Raw genomic sequence first — 17,023 nt, 5'->3', positions numbered from 1 at the left:
ATATTTTTTTTCACCATATTTCTTTTTTTTTCTTTTGCACTTAACATCTTGATGTCCAAAAATTTTGCTTTCTTCCTTAGTTTAGTGTTATTTTTTCTTCCATCTCAACACTCCCTTTCAGTTTTTCTTTCTCTTATCTTTGCTATTGGTCCTTCCATTTCCATTCACAACTCTCTAAATAGCCTATTTTCTTAACTCAGTGTTTGCATGCACAGATACCATCATACCGATTTCCCATTCTCTAGGCCACAGACACTAAACGCCTTCCCTGCTTTTGATCGAATCCATCACACAAAGATCTATGTGGGCACACAGTGCAAACTGAATTAGATTCAACAGAAGTGTTTGGTTTGGTTTGGTTGTAATGTTGGTAATAGAAGATAAAATATACAATATTGCTTAATATGTGTTACATTTGCGATGTACTGTTCCGGGGCTGTGCTTGGAAGATACAAAATATATGTGCAAAGATAGCATGAGAGAATGCGCCAATTCATGATGAGGAGTAAGGAGGACTAAAAGAATGCCAAATTTGCAAAACATCTAGATAACAGGGGCCTCTCAGACCCCGGGAACTGGATCAAACCAACCTTGTGGTTTGGACTGAGACCAAGGGTTCAGAGAGCATGCGTAAGAAGAAAAGGTTAAAAAGTTCAACTCTGATGAAGACATCTTACTTCATCCCGATGACCACCCAGACGACCACCAGAGAGTAATACGCAAGTGCAGAAGGACTGATAAGATAATTAGCATATGAAGCAGGGCTAGGCGGAGCTAAGAAATGAATATGCGTAGATGTGTTGTGAAACAATGCATATGTAATATTTTAGGAGATAAAAGAGAACTGGGTGAACAAATCGGATGAAGTTAGATTTGGGCAGGCATGCCCCTAACTTCCAGCGCCTAATAAAGCACCTTCATATAATCACTTTGTGGATTATGTGTCTTCATGAATGCTAACAGTAACATAACAAGACATGCAGGAATTGTCACCTGCTTAAAGAACTGGAGCATGAGTTTTCTTTCAGAGACACTTAAAACACTAAGCATTTCTTCATAGTAGCTTTCGGGGATGACTTTACATGTTTTATTATACAAAAATAAATATTGTTTTCAGTTCCACTGTCCTGTTGTCTTCACCATGTCCTGTGTTCACTTTGCATATCTGATATATTCACATCTCACAAAGTTTATCTTATGTGTTCATTTTATTCATTTAACTACCTAGGGTAAAAAGGGTAATTATGTCAATGAGCAATAGGACGCACAAGATGTCAATGGGGATATGTCTTGGACTTTCTTGTATTTTCTTTTTCTTTCTCTTTTTTTTTTTTTTTTCTTCTAACACACTTTTGTCTTGTCTTACAGCTTTAGCCATCAAAAGTTTTCATGTCAACGTTTTATCCTTGTTCTCAAACACAATTCCATTTTTTTTAATGGCTCTGTTTAGTCCTGTAATGTTGTTTTTGTCATTTTATTTCTTTTCTCAGTATCCACTTTCTTCAATTTCACACATAAAGTCCCCCAGACAATACAGCTTAAGTAACACAGAAGTCCCACTTACCATAAAGAGCTCCTTATGCTATTCTTCAAATGAAATTCCAAGTTTGGACCTGAGCTTGTTATGCCAGCCCATTACTATCTTCCTTCTAGTCTTGTTCTTCTCTTAATATTTTTAAACTCCCTCTTTTGGTTTCCTTATAGTTGGTATTTTAGTAATCTTGCCTCTGTGCTGCTCTTTCTTTTCAGCTTGCTGGCTGCTTGCTGTCTTTCTTTTTACTTATTGCAGCAGCTGTTCATGTGAATGATATGGTGTCCTGTAAATGCTAATCAGTGTTAAACATCTTATTTGCAGAATGTAAATTTTTCCCTAAACTGATCATTCTCCATTTCAAAGGCAGTGTTTTCAATCTGATGTTATTTATTTTTTTTTAATGATCGATTTCTTGACTTTTTATTAATTTGCAAATTCACCTACAGACAGCCTCCTGCTTACCAGTGGAAATTAGAGAGTGTCTGTCCAAACTGCAGTAAATAAATGTTGAAATTCTCCACAGAGTCTACTTGGGTGTACTATGTATGCAGCAAGCTAGAGCTAAATTCTGAGTCAGATCCTTGAAATTCTGCTGTGCTTCTATGTGCATGCAGAGTATCCTTTGGTAGTTCCAACACTATTTCAAAACAGAGTTTCATACTTAGTAAACAACAGGAATTTGCATCAGAACTTGCTTATCACTGTTTTATTTATGTATTAATTATTTTTATTTTCTCTCATATTTTCATTTCTTTTGTGCCTGTAATATTTCTAGTGAAAATATTTACTTAGTCACAGAACACATATTAAAAGGTAAAATTAAACAACTTTTTTTTTTTCCTGTTTGTCACAAAAGAATATCCTTTTTTGTTTGTTTGTTTGTTTTTTAATTTTCTGCAATTATTTGTCTTACTTTTAATTTGGGGGCATAAATCAATATTTTGTGGTTATTTTGCTTAGTCTTGTAGTTCCATGGCAACTAGGAAATCTCCTTCTGTAATAAACAGCAACAATTGAAATCTAGTTTGACCTTCAACCTAACCAATGTCAATTTTCTCTGAGCTAAGAAGAATTTGTAGTATTGTACCCTTGGTTCTGGAAAACACTATTTAATTATACAATATACCTCAGTTTTTTTGGCATTCAAGGAATGATGTAGATTTCTCTTTTTACGTAGCACTTTAAAGGACATTGAAGGGTAGTTTCAAGTTTATTGATTTTGTTTATTTTATTTATTTATTTTTTTATGCTATGATTGCAATTTGGAAGTTTTTCATTGATTTTTAAAAATATATAATTACATGTCTATCACTGAAATTTCCACTACCTTGTGCTAGTTATTGTCAATTACATCCATGTTAAGTGGGTATAAAATAAGTCCAATTTATTTGGTAGTTTATTCTCATGTTATACAGGTATAAATGATTACCATATAGTGCAAAAAAGCTGAATCTATTCTTTCATATTCAGAATATATTTTGTAATCATTATGGACATTCATTTAAGTGGCTAACAAGCATGAAAATAGAAAAGTTAAACATATTCTATTTAATAAGACTTAAAGACTGTGAAATGAGAAATATATTACAAAAGTACTCTAGAGGTCAATATGTTAAAAAGTTGGATGTTATGTCTGGAAAAGAAAAGACTGCATGGAGGAATTTGGGACAGACTGTTTAGTCAGAAGGTAATTAATGGACAGAAAGCACTGATATAGAACTTGCAACAGTGAGCATATAAATAAAGTCTTTAGACAAATATTTGCAAGAAAAAGAAATGAGAGAGTACAAACGTTTGATGGACTTAGATGAGCCACAAAGTATTCTTTCATGCTGCAGTATTATTTTAGCAATGGAAAATATTTTCCCACTCACTCGAGCTAAATAACGTATGAGTATGTAATTTATTTCCAAGAAAGATTTTTAACAGTAAAATAACTAAAGGTTCACTCCAGTATGGGTTCTTTAATATTTTTAATAAAAAGACAGATTATATATATATATTTTATTCTCACTACTTAATAGTGAAAAAAAATAGCATAACTACTTTTTTTTTTTTTCACTACTTATAACCCTGCTCAAAACTCTGACAATCAATTTGACAACACAGTTAAACAAATTCCATCCTACAGCCATTTCCTAGGTAACCATCCACAGAAATAAATTGTACACAGTGGGAGAAGAAAACATCCATGCTTTTTATGCCTTTCTGATCCAAATTTTGCCACCACTATTCATTTTTAATTTACTTATTACTAGTCATTTGTAGATGAAATCTGACTCTATGAAGTCTTAGGAAAAAGACATTGCCTTTTTATTAGCAAAGTATATAGAACAAAGGGATCATGCTAAAACATGGAATTTTGAGTATATTAAAATAAAAATGGCAATCATAACTTTTTGCAGTTGACACAAATGCAAAGAGTTAAAAGAACAAACAAACAAAAACAAAACTGTCCACAAGTTAAATCCATGTATATTTCATGGTACTGACATATATCTTTCTAGTTTAATCATGAAGGGAGATTGACAGTATGCAAGTTCTGATCATATGTGAATATTCCACATAACTTTTGCCTCATTACTTGCAGAACACTCTTAGAATCATAAAATATCCAAATAGGAAGGGACTCACAAGTATAACTGAGTCCAACTACTGGGTCCCCAAAGGACCACCGAAAAAATCAGACCAGGTGTCTGAGGGTGTTGCCCAAATGATTCTTGAACTCCAGCAGGCTCGGTACCATGACCACTCTTCATTATACCTACAACTGGACTGCTCAAAAGACACTCCTATAGCTCAAATTACCAGGTTGACTCTACACATTTACCCTAAACTTCTGTATAGGCCATTACCAGTGTTGCTCCTCCCTTCAGCAGATCTAATTTTAGGTTTAACAAATCTGCTCTGAATGGGGTTTTTCTTTCTTTCCCTCTACCACCTTTCTCTGTGCCTGGATTCTTCAGTACAGTACTGAAAAAAAAAAAAAAAAGAAAAAAGAAAACAAAAAGAAAAACAACAATAAAAACCTCAAATCCCCAAACCCAGAGTCCTTCCATCTTTTCAAAACTTCCATGCACAAGAAACCCTTGAGTATACTATTTCTTTACACACAGGCCAACAAAAAGAAAAACAAAACAAAACAAAACAAACAAACAAAAAAACAGCTCTTTCTTATGCACAAGTAACTGCTTGAAACTTAGGCTGAAAACCAACCAACCAACCAACCAAACAAACAAACAACAATGGTATCCTAAAGCTGGAAATTGAAATGTCATTCAGAGAAACTGTCACCAAAGGAAAAATGTTATAGCTGAGGCTTGTGTAGCAGCTATTTTCTGGATAGAGGCAACTTTTAGGAATAAGTGAGTAATATTGACTTTGCTTTGAAGATAAGTGAAAATATGAGAAAGGGAGGAGGGATATTGAGAAGGGAGTACATGAGCAATATCTGACTCAAACCAGGAGAAAAATTGTCCATTTTACCTTTGGTTGAGAAGACTGGGATTCCTTAGACCAAATCCTTCCTTCTCCCCCCTTCTATCCGCACATGCTATTGCTTTCTGCTTAGGGAAGAGGAAAAGGCCTTGTGTTTGTGCATATCCTCCATTTCTCCTTCTTCATCTCATTCTCATCACTGTGGAAAGCAAAACAGAAAACTTCGAAGTCTCTCAGCCCTACTATCATGGTTTCTCTTTCTTTCTTGTGCTACTGATAGACTAAAAGCAGTGCTAATCCATCTTTGACCAGCCTCACAAAAATATTCAGGGGCTGTTTCTGGCATGGAGAAAACTTCTTTAACGAGAGTAGAGAGTAGGTTGGAGGGAGAAAGTAGTCTCTGCAGAAAGGCTGGCAAGGATGTATAGAAAAGAGATCCTCATAATCCCTGACATCCCTCATTCCCCTGTGCATCCAAACCCAATCAAAATATTTTAAACCTCTGTTGTATCAGAATCATCTGGAAATGCTGCTCATCTTACAAAGACATGTACTCAAAGCCCAATCCTCACTTTTCTGTTGTCATGATCATTTTCACTCATCTGTCCCATCTGTAATATTCAACCTAGTCAGCAATACTGAGAAGAACTAGGCAACTATACAAGTAGTAGATGAGGCAGAGAAGGTATTCTACATACGGTTGTGACTAGGGCCACAAAAATTGAACAGTTTAGAGAAGGTATTTTTAAGCAACAAATGAACTACTCTTTTGTGTCCAATATATAGCATGCACTTAGTCACCATTTATGTTTTTAAGAAATGAGTACAGAAGCTGGCACCTACTGCTCTCTTGGAGACCTACCATGAGGTCTGTAGAATATTTGATAGTCTTATTTAACCAGATTTGGACTCTCATCCTTTTGAAATAATAATGATAGTTTCCTATTTTTTTTGTGTTTTTTTTTTTCTTTTTTTTTTTCTTCTCATCCTAGAAGTCCTACAAGTGTTTCTCATCCTACAAGTCCTACATGACTACTTCAGATGAGTTCAAAACATGCTAATTATCCACATAAATTCAGGTTTGTTTGTTTAATACTTGAATCACTCACTCAATAAGAATACCGGGAATGTCACAAGAAAAGACTGCAGTGTGTTGATAGAAAACACTTACAAATCAAACAGCAATTTGCCTGGTGTTTGGCTTAATATTCTTCTGTTATTTTAATCTAATTAATCTTACTGCTTTGATTCAGCAGAATCAATTTTCCCAGGTTGTTTATAAAGTTAATTGGAAAGTTCATGTATGATCTGAAGCTTCTGCATCCATTTCATCTTAATATCTATTTTAGTTACAGGTTTTGGCATACTCCTTTGCACATTTTTTTATGCACTTGATATTTCTAAAATATAAACATTAAAGAGAGAATTATAAATATAAAATATGCTCCAACTTTTATTTCTTTGGGCATTTTAATGTGGAAATATTTTATATTGTACGAAGTTGCAAATGCTTTTTCACTAACTCTCAATTGCATTATGGTAGTAAGTAGATTTCTGACAACCATCTGCTTAGACCTTACTTGCTCCTAATAGGACCTTTGAAATTAAAATAGTGATAAAAGGAAGGAAGTTAAGATGAGAACTGCCAGTCAATTTAAGCTATAATTCTATGGTATGTTGTGGGGATTGCTACCAATGCTACAGGAAGATACTATACAACAAAGTAAAACTAATGCAATGTGTGTGCATTTATTACTATATCAATAGATAAACAAATAGAATATAATGATAACTAGATATAGTTTTAGAATGATAGAATCTAGTTATCATTTGATTCTATTTGTGTATCTATTGTGTATCTATTTGTGTATTTGTATATTAATAAATTATATCTAGTTATCATTAGTATATTTTCTTATAATAATCATACACATATATACATATATACATATATGCTTGTTTTCAACACTTAAAATACGTGTTGTGTATTTTGTTCCAATATGAACAAGTTGTTCAAGCTGTTCCAATATGAACATTTACAGGTGCACATTTTATACATTAATAGAGTTTTCATCCTGTAAATTATTTTCTCAAATCCTGTTTGATTTTATGAGGATATTAATTACATATCATTCAGTTGTTTATTTCACCTCATTTTTCAAAATTTTAATATTTTGGGGCAGTTTTCCATGACAGCACATAAAAATAATGAGTGATAGTAGTAATATTATGAGCGTGACTAAATGTATCTAGAAATTCCATTGTTTCAATCTTTTAGAGGGTAAGAATTTTGCATAACTACTGACCCATGTCTGCACAGTGTATTCTCATTAATGCAATTCCCTGAACTTCAGCCAGTTGCAGGTGACTGATCTGCATAATCACTGTATATTTAATTCACTGTGGGAGTCCATGCCATGCGAACAATGTCCAATGTTATAAGAACAATAGGAAAAACTATCACTGTTGTAAACACATGATAAAACACACAGAATCTGTATAATCAAGCATAATGCAGTGTAGAAGTGACCCTTTAAAAAAGTTTCTGCCTTTTAGAAAGATCCTACTAGCTGTTGAAGACTAGTTGCCATGAATGAAAAGCAGAGTATCAGTAAGGTGGGTTCTCAGTTCCATGAGCACAAATTTCAAATTAATTCAGTGCATGAAGAAAAAAAGCATTTCTGATCATTCTTCAGTGGTGCCATATGTCCTATCTGGCCTCTGCAAAATGCCAGATTTGGTGTATTTTATCACTTTTTTTTTTTTTTTTCATTCACAAGCCAGTGATTATCTTATCTATTGATTTTCAGCAGGAGTCTTTACAAGAGAGAGAGTCTTTGTCAGGTTCTGAGTGGAATAACTTCATGTTACCCACCTTTACACATTTACATGAGTGGTTTGTTCTTCCCTGTTGTCACTTAATGAAACTGTCTAGTGTTCAATAACTGCACAGACAAATGTGTTATACAGAAAGCCAGCAGCTACTTTTGTGCTGCGAACAGCCAAGACTACCTGTGTGTAAATGTAGGCACTACTGTGATAAAAAAAAACTCTACAGGAGAAATGTTTGATTTCTTGGATCAGGCTTGGTTAGGATAGGCTTGATAATACACAGCTTCAATGTACAAGCTGGTCACACACTATACTTTATCTGAAGATATGACAAGGAGTCTGGACCAACAAGCACAGCTCTGGCACTGCTGATCCCCATCTACCATGTGTTTAGACCTAGTTTCAGCTGCAGCTCCCAGGCTCTCACAGGTAACTATCAGAGGCTCCCAGCCTCCAGGCTGCTCTGCAGGGTACACCCACTCCTCTCTAAACCACCATTACCACTTTGCTGCTCCCTTTGTCTTTGAGAATCATGATGCTCTGTGGTATTTGGATCAAAACCTTCCTGAATTTGCTCAACCACAGTGCCATACAGGTTTTACTGTCTATATTTGTGCACTATCCAAAAGCACGCTCCTTCCCAAGAAAGCCTCTGTGGTACTCCCTCTGCAGTATTGCTTCTTGTTTTGCACTGGTCTCTTTCTGAAGTCCAAAATTTTAAAGCCCAATCTACAATGTAATGGTATTGATTAATTTCCCTGAAACAAGGATAGAAGTGAATAAATAAAAAATAAAAATTAAAAAAAACCTAGGTAAATAAAAATTAGGCAAAAAATGTGGATCCTGGTTGAACATACCATATTCCAGTTTGTATAAGATATACTTAATAAAACATAATATATTTCTCACTGAAATATGGACTGGAACAAGAGACTTTGTCTCTATTAGGAAATTAAACAGCTGTGAGAAAATGTAACTAGCTTGCTGGAAACTTGAACCTGACCACCAATAGCTATTAAATTGCAAAAAGGGTCCTGGGCTGGTTTTGTCCCGAGCCTGAGAGCACTCCTAAATTATTTCCAGATAAAACTTGGCAGTTACCACAGACCATCGTTCCTGATACATATTTGGATATGGCCATCTAGTTAGTTACAAATGATAGGGAAATTTAACTTTATGCATGCAGACAGTTCTGTAATAATTTTGTAATCTTACTGCCAGATAAAGGTTATAAACCTGTTTAATTTGCTACTTTAGATGTACACTGAGTCTCTGCCAGCAGTTTGCAACTAGGTTATAGAGCTCTTTTCTTTTTGCTTGTGTGTATTTTAATATTTTACATAACCGGCAAGAAGCTGAACAATAAGACTTAATTCTTAATACATTTCAACACAGAGAGCATCTGGGACATATGAGAGTTGGTACTGAGGAAAAAATGAGCAGTTCATTTGCTGAGGCCACCACCTCACTGTGGTACAGGTGCAGAGATCCAGGGGATGGCCCTTCCTGTGAATTTCATGAAGTTCAACAAGGTGAAGTGCAAGGTCCTGCACCTAAGCTGGGGAAATCCCAAGCACAAATACAGGCTGGGTGGAGAATGGATTGAAAGCAGTTCTGAGGAGACGGACTTGACAGTGTTGATGGATGAAAAACACCACATGAGATGGCATGTGTGCTTGCAGCCTAGAAGGCCAATCACATCCTGGGCTGAATCAAAAGAAGCATGACCAGCAGACCAAGGGATGTGATTCTCCTCCTCTGCTCTCCTATTCTGACTCACCACCTAGAGTACTGCACTCAGCTCTGGAGCCTCCAACATAAAAAGGATGTGGATGTGTTGGAGTGAGTCCAGAGGAGGGCCGTGAGAATGATGAGAAGGTTGGAGCACCTCTCCAATGAAGACAGGCTAAAAGGGTTGGGGCTGTTCAGCCTGGAGAAGAGAAGGTTCTGGGGGAGAATTTAGAGCATCACTTCAGTACCTAAAAAGGGCCTACAAGAAAGTTGTAGAGGGACTCTTTATCAGGGAGTGTAGTGATAGAACAAAGGGTAACAGCTTTAAACTAAAAATTTTAGATTTAGATTAAATATAAAGAAGAAATTCTTTATTCAAACAGAGGGTGGTGAGGCACTGGAACAGATTGCCCAGAGAGGTTGTGGATGACCCATCCCTGGAGGTGTTCAAGACCAGGCTGGATGAGGCCCTGGGAAACCTGATCTAGAGGGCGGAATCCCTGTCCTTGGAAGGTGGGTTTGGAACTAGGTGATCTTTAAGGTCCTTCCAACCCAAGCCATTCTATGATGGTTATTATTTCAGCTGATGGATGTCTAAGGGTTCTTTCATTGTCCTACACATGAAAGAATAGCACCATGTCTGGTGCTATTTGAGACGTCTTTGGCTAACACTCTAAGCTAAGGTTGGAAGATGCACAGGACGAGGAGAAGTCCATTTTAAGGTGTATCATATGGCAGTAGATGACATCTACTATTCATCAAGCAACTTGCTCTTGACAGTCAGTAACATCTAGATTGCTATTCAGGTGAGAAAATACTTACTTTAAGATATGAGAAATGCAAGATAAATATATTTGCCAGACCTCGATTAAATATAGAAACTTACACAATTCATCTTTAGACATCTAAATTCGACTCCCAACTGAAATGTCTGCAGCAAACATTGCATAAACACGAAGAGTATATTCTTGAGGGAGGATTTATACGCCAGCCATGGAAATCAGTGGATATATTGAAGTATACAGAGGAAACAAGGAATTTAAGAGGTTATCCATATGAATCTGGGTATGGCTGTGCTTGAATGAATAACAGAATCTGGAAAATTTAAAATTTGCTGTGATCAAGCCATAGAAGTTAAATGTTGAAGCTTACCTAAATTCTTAATTAGATCATATTCAAACTCAAGTGTCTACCTCATGGCTGCTCTCTGACTAGAGAAAAAGATAGTGAAACAACTTTTCCACTGGGAAACAAACCAGACCAAATCAAGTGGTATTACTTAGGAGGCCTGCTGCTATGAACACTATAATATAACTTAAGAGTCCCAAAAGATGTCCTATCTTAAATAGAACAGAACAGTTGTTAATAGCTAATCAGTGGGGAGATCAGGTTCATGCTCAAATGAATTCTTAGTATGTAACAGTGACAAGTTGTAATGGATATACCTTTAAACTGTTGTAACCCATGATTTGATTTGTATGTTATAGGAAGCACTATAGCAGAAAACACCTGAAACAACAGAGGACAAGCCTCACAAGAAGCACTGCAAGTGCAGCAGTGACACTTCCTGAGTTTTCTTTGGTGCCCAATAACGCCACATAGCACACTACCTCTCCTGTCCTAAGCAACCACTGTAACAGATAGAACCCAAGTCTTGGACTAAATTACCCTGGTGGTCATTTTATAAACATTTTATGGACAATTTACAGTGCTGACCCATAGACTATGGGATTGATATCTGTGTATTAATCCAAGGATGAGAAGGAGGGGAAGGGGTTAATGAGGACGTATTGGATGGTGTGGGAATGAGCATGATGTAAATGGTATGAAATAAGAGGTGGACTCTATTGGTTTTGTCTAGGATTAAGTTAATTTTCATATGGTGCTGTTTGGGATTTTTGATGAAAATGGTGTTGGTAATACACCAATGTTTAACTGTTGCTGAACAGTGCTTGCACAGCACCAAGGTTTCTCACACTGCCCTGCCAGTGAGGAGACTGGGTGGTGCACAAGAGACTGGGAAGGGGGACAGCCGGAACACATAACCCAAACCAGCCAATATGATACCATATGATGTCGTGCACAGCAATAAAATCTGAGAGAGGGAAAGAAGAAGGGGTGACATCTGAAGTTATGTTTTTTTGTCTTTCTAAATCAACAAATTACACGATGTGAAGCCCTGCTTTTTTGAAAATGCCTAAAAATCTGTCTGCAGATTGGAAGTACTGAATGAATTTCTTATTTTGCTTTGTTTGCCTGTGTTGTTTTTGCTTTACCTATTAAACCACCTTTATCTTAAAGCAGAAGTTTTATCAATTTTACCTTTCCAATTCTCTTCCCTATCCCACTGGGGGAAAGTGAGTAAGCAGCTCTATGGGGCTGAGCTGTCTACTGAGATTAACCCACAACATGTGTAGTAGAATCATGAATAGATCCAAAGTATGTACTATAATCACCATAATCACCACTAAAACTACTCATTTATAGGATGAGATTTCTTCATCGACATTTCCATGGAGTCCTTTCTCCATGCACTTAGTGGTGAATGTTATATAATCAAAGATGGGATAAACAGTATTCATCCTGCAAAACTAGAAGTGATTGTAGCAATCGTCATTTCTTGTTTTCAGCACAGGTACTGATAGGAAAAAAAAAATAAAAAAAAAAATGAGCACCTGTACTATTAACCAGTTGTTAAGCTTTAGGAGGTTTTCTCACTTGGGTCACCCAGATCATCTTGACAGAAGCTAGCCACAATATCACCATCATAAAGTTATGAATTGAAATAAGGGTGGAATTTAGTAAAACCCTTAGTAGACATGTAAGCAACAAATTTTGTTCACATGTAATTATTTACATGTAATTATTTCTAATAAAAGAGAGTTAGACTTACTAAAAGTCTATCACAAGAGAAATATCAAGTACATCACTGAATTGTGGGTGACAATGTTTGAAAATCCAAAGTTTTTTGAGATGCTTCTTTCTCTTTCCCTAATTTTACCACAACAGAGCAATCAAAGAGAAAATACATCAGCAAGTCTATGAAAACCTAGTTTAACATGAAAAGCTAGTAGCCATTTTTATTCAGGCTAACCAGAAAAACATGGAAATTTATTCTAGGTCATGTAATAATATAATCATAAAATGGCCCGGGTTGGAAGAGACCTCAAGGATCATCTGGTTCCAACTCCCCTGCCATAGGCAGGGACGCCATCCACTACAGCAGGTTGCTCAGGGCCTCATCTAACCCAGTCTCGAACACCTCCAGGGATGGGTCATCCACAACCTCTCTGGGCAATCTGTTCCAGTGCCTCACTACCCTTACAGTGAAGTATTTCCTCCTAATGCCTAGTCTAAATCTATCTTCTTTCAGTTTAAGACCTTTCCCCCTTATCCTGTCATTATCTACACAAGTAAAGAGTCCTCCATCCTTTTTATAAGCCCCCTTTAAGTATTGAAAGGCTGCAATGAGGTCACCCTGGAGGCTTCTCTTCCGTAAGCTGAACAGCCCCAGATCTCTCAGCTTTCTCAGGTCAGTGGAAGATGATAAAATAGTTATACTGAATGACGCTGCAGTCAGCTATTTTAGAACAATATGAGTAGCAGACCCAAAGGCAAATGTAAAGTCATTTCCAAATCATAATCAATTGAAATTTAATTTTCTGACTGCTGATTTGCAGCCCTTCATAGTATGTTAATTTATGTTATTACAGCACAGAAAAGCAGCTGTGATTGCAACTTTCTATGTTCTGATAATGCACCCTCCTAGAGCCATGTAAAAAAAATCACAGAAAGCAACTGCCAGATATGCCTATTTTGTACTTTGCTGTGATATTTTGTACATCATGCTGTTATGTTCTGCAACTCAGCATGAAAAGATATCCCTTTCTTAGAGGGAAAAATAATAGGTTGGGAGAGACCTCCAAGATCACTGAGTCCAACCTCTGACCTAACACTAACAAGTCCTCCACTAAACCATATCACTAAGCTACACACCTAAACGTCTTTTAAAGACCTCCAGGGATGGTGACTCAACCACTGCCCTGGGCAGCCCATTCCAATACCTAACAACCCTTTCAGTAAAGAAGTTCTTCCTAATATCCAACCTAAACCTCCCCTGGTGCATCTTTAACCCATTCCCCCTCGTCCTGTCACCAGGCACGTGGAAGAACAGACCAATCCCCACCTTATTACAATCTCCTTCAAGGTACCTATAGAGAGCGATAAGGTCACCCCTGAGCCTCCTCTTCTCCAGGCTGAACAACCTCATACTCCCTCAGCCTCTCCTTGGAAGTCTTGTTCTCCAGACCCCTCATCAGCTTTGTTGCCCTTCTCTGGACTCACTTGAGCACCTCCATGTCCTTCTTGTAGCGAGGGGCCCAAAACTGAACACAGTACTATAGGTGCGGCCTCACCAGAGCCGAGTACAGGAGAGGGAGAGAAAAAAAAGATAGAAAGTTCCAGTTAGTACTTAGGTGTCAAGTTCCTGAGAGCACCTATAGGCAGACAACACTTCCTGGCTTCACCTCAGACCTGACTTGCCATGTCACATTGGATGTTCACCAGTCTGTTGAAATCCTGGCCTGTTTCCTTTGCTCAGCTGTCAAGGGACAGTGATCTTGCATTTGTTGAAGGCACAACTTGTACTTTGGCCACCCTTGGCTGCTGGCTCACATCTCCTTGCAGAGTACCTCTGCTGCTTATATGCCTGGACAATTGGAATCATAGAATATCCTGAGTTGGAAGGGACCCATAAGGATCATTGAGTCCAACTCCTGGCACCACAAAGGTCTACCCAAAAATTCAGACCATATGACTAAGAGCACAGTCCAAATGCTTCTTAAACTCCATCAGTCTTGGAGCTGTGACTACGTCCCTGGGGAGCCTATTCCAGTCTTGGAGCTGTGACTACGTCCCTGGGGAGCCTATTCCAGTGTGCAACAACCCTCTTGGTGAAGAAACTCTTCCTGATATCCAGCCTGAACCTACCCTGTCGCAGCTTGACACCATTCTCTCGGGTTCTATCACTGGTCACTAAAAAGAATAGATCGGTCCCTCCTCTCCCCCTTGTGAGGAAGCTGTAGACCGTGATGAGGTCTCCCCTCAGCCTCCTCTTTTTCCAGACAAAAGTCTGTAGAAAGGAAGACTTTTCCTTTATTGAGGAGTATCAGGTTAGAGATCATTTAGGCAAACCTGGCACCCACAAATCTATGGGCCCAGATGGCACGTACACATAAGTGTTGAGGGAGATGGCGGATGTTACTGCTATCCACTCTCCATCATCTTTGAAAGGTCATGGAGAACAGGAGAGGTGCCTGAGGAGTGGAAGAAAGATCAGGTCACTCCAATCTCCAAAAAGAGCAAGAAGGAGGACCCAGGAAACTACAGACCAGTCAGCCTTACTTCCATCCCTGGAAAAGTGATGGAAAAGCTCATCCTGGAGGTCATCTCCAAGCATGTGGAGAAGAAGAAGGTGATCAGGAGTAGTCAGCATGGATTCACCAAAGGGGAAATTATACTTAGCCAATCTGAAAGCCTTCTATGATAGAGTGACTGCGTGGGTAGGTGAGGGGAGAGGAGTAGATGTTGTGTACCTTGACTTCAGCAAGGCTTTTGACAATCTCCTACAATATCCTGATGGGTAAGCTCAGGAAGCGTGCAGGAAGTGGCAAACTTATACTGGCAAATATATTGAAAAGCACAGATCCCTTCAAAAAGTCTTGTGAGACTCTAGAAGAGGTTAGTTTTTGTTTTTGTTTGTTTCTTTTTTGTTTTGTTTCATTTTTATTGTGTTGTTGTTGCTTCCAATTTCATAAATCTTTTTCTGAATTTTAGGCCTGTTGCTTCCTAATATAAAATTCCTAGTAATGGAGAGCAGATTATTCTTCTCCCACAGCTTTTTAAATACTTGAAGTCAGTTTAGTTTGTCTCTGTTTAGTACTGTTTTCCAAGGTAAGCAGGTCTAATTTCTTTATGGAGTAAAATTTCAAGAGGCTCATTTTTTGTTGCTCTTTCAGAAATTGGACCTGCCTATACATAGCAGTAAAGTGAAATTCGAAAGTGAAATTCCAAAACTGCATATGATATTCTGGCTGAGGCTTCATTAATGAGAGGAAAGAAAAAAAAAAAAAAAAGAAGAAAAAAAAAAAGTGCTTCTTAATGTATCATATAGGCTATTCTCTAATTTACATCTCTAGGTACAGTGATCAGTACTTGTAATAGTTTATTAGTTGATTCTGCCTAAATGTAGAACCTTAATTTTTCAGACAATTTTTCCAATTCATCAATCTACTGTACCTCAATTCATCAATTCTGTACTTCAGTCTGAAGACTATCATTCCAGTCTGGAATTGGTTGCAAATGTAACATTCTTACATTCATATTGTTATTGACAAGAGTGATCCAAGACAGACCACTTGTAACTGACAGAGAAAATTCCTTTTTCAGTGGAGCTTTCAAGTTATTTTTTTTTTAGATGGCTTCAACTAGACCATGTATTCATACCTTAATTATTAAATTACATTAAATACTTTTTAAAATTTTTTCTAAGGTAGCTTCTTGTACCACAGAAAACCATATGTGAGTACATGAAATGATAGCTTTTTGGGAATCTAGTGGAATGTCTTTAAAAAATTCCCATGTCTCACAGAAAATATCTGTTCCCAGGAATATACATTACATTTGGTTTAACTGCTGAATATTGTCCTTTTCTGAAATTCTAAATATTCATTGGTCTCTATTATATTCTGTTTGCATAAATTAAGTGTAACCAGATCATGATCTCTTCTAGTCATGCAATAAATAATTTGTGGATCAATTTATCTGAACCATAAAGTTTAAAACTTAATAATTCTTATCTCTGTAGAGAAATCCCTCTGTTTTATTCTAAGACATTGTAATTTTATAAAATCCAGCATGTTTTGCAATGTCTTCCTGAGCTGTATAATGAACATAGTTTCTCTATAATTTTAATAAATGAACATAATTTCTCTAGTGATATCAGATGGTGCATTAACATGGCTTTGGTAATAAACTAAAGAAAGTCACGTTATGAGTTTGTATATTGATGCGTTCAATTTTTAACTGGTATCATGTCTCAAGATTATTATTTTTTTTTGGTACAACACTTAATACCTTGTTTGACAGTCCTTCTCTCTAGTCTAAGAGAAAGAAAAGTACAAAATCTATTAACAGTAGACAATGTGGAGGAGGAAACCTTATTTTGTGGAGGTAGGCAACCATTTTATATGTATGCAAACATTTTTCCTCAAGGTCAGAGAAAAGGGATTTGTTTTATTTCATTTTATTTACTAGTACAGATTTAAACATAAAAAAATGAATGGAAGTATCTATTTTTTTCTGTTTCAATACTCCAGTCATAAGAGGCATCCTGTTTAGTTGCAATAAAACCAGCAAAACCTCATGCCTAACTAGCTTGTACTTCTCTTGCTTGTTCTCTCAGCTTGTCATTTGTATGTAGTCAGCTAC

The sequence above is a fragment of the Anser anser genome (assembly GCF_964211835.1).
Source record: "Anser anser genome assembly, chromosome: 1".
NCBI classification, from domain to species: domain Eukaryota; kingdom Metazoa; phylum Chordata; class Aves; order Anseriformes; family Anatidae; genus Anser; species Anser anser.
Note: the sequence above shows the minus strand (reverse complement) of the source record.